This window comes from Protopterus annectens, chromosome 3.part1, assembly GCF_019279795.1.
Source record: "Protopterus annectens isolate FY-2018-M chromosome 3.part1, PAN1.0, whole genome shotgun sequence".
Classification (NCBI taxonomy): Eukaryota; Metazoa; Chordata; order Ceratodontiformes; family Protopteridae; genus Protopterus; species Protopterus annectens.
In genome coordinates this window covers 1,835,002,799-1,835,003,530 of record NC_056732.1, presented here as the reverse complement: position 1 = coordinate 1,835,003,530, position 732 = coordinate 1,835,002,799, and positions in this window count along the sequence as shown.

The window sequence follows — 732 nt, the reverse complement described above, 5'->3', positions numbered from 1 at the left end:
TACCCCAAGGATCCATACTTGAGCCCCTCCTCTTTATCATATTCACCAACAACCTAAATTTCACCACCCAACATGCAATTATCATGCAATATGCAGATGACTCCACACTTATCTGCTCAGCCCCTTCTCCCCAAGAACTTTAACAAAAAAATACAAACATCCTTCCTGGACAAAGAAACATTCCTCTTCAAGCATCAACTCATCCTAAACCCAAATAAGACCAAGTTAATGATTTTCACTAACAAATCATCTAAGGTAAGCCCAATATCCCTCAATATCTATTCCTCCAATGGAACAAAAATTGACCCAACTAATCAAGACGAAACTCCTAGGAGATACAATCAATAACAGACTAAAATGTTGACACACACATCTCCTTAACAATCAAAAAAGTCCATGTCAAACTAGGTACTCTCTACAGGGCCAAACCATACTTCACTCACCAAGCCAGACTAGTTACTGCTAGAGCCCACTTACTATCTATCCCCCTCTATTGTTCACATATTTTCACAAACTTACGTCAGCCTGACCTTAATAACCTATAATCCTGCTACAACACAATAGCTCGGTTGGCAGCCAACCACCCCCACAAAACACATCATTGCTGTACTATCCAGCACCTCAACTGGCTGGAACTTCCCAACCTGTTAACTCTAAACTAACTTACCTTTGCCCACGTCATCTTCCACAACCCCAGTAACTGCTCTGTCCTCTCTAACCTGATCCAATCCA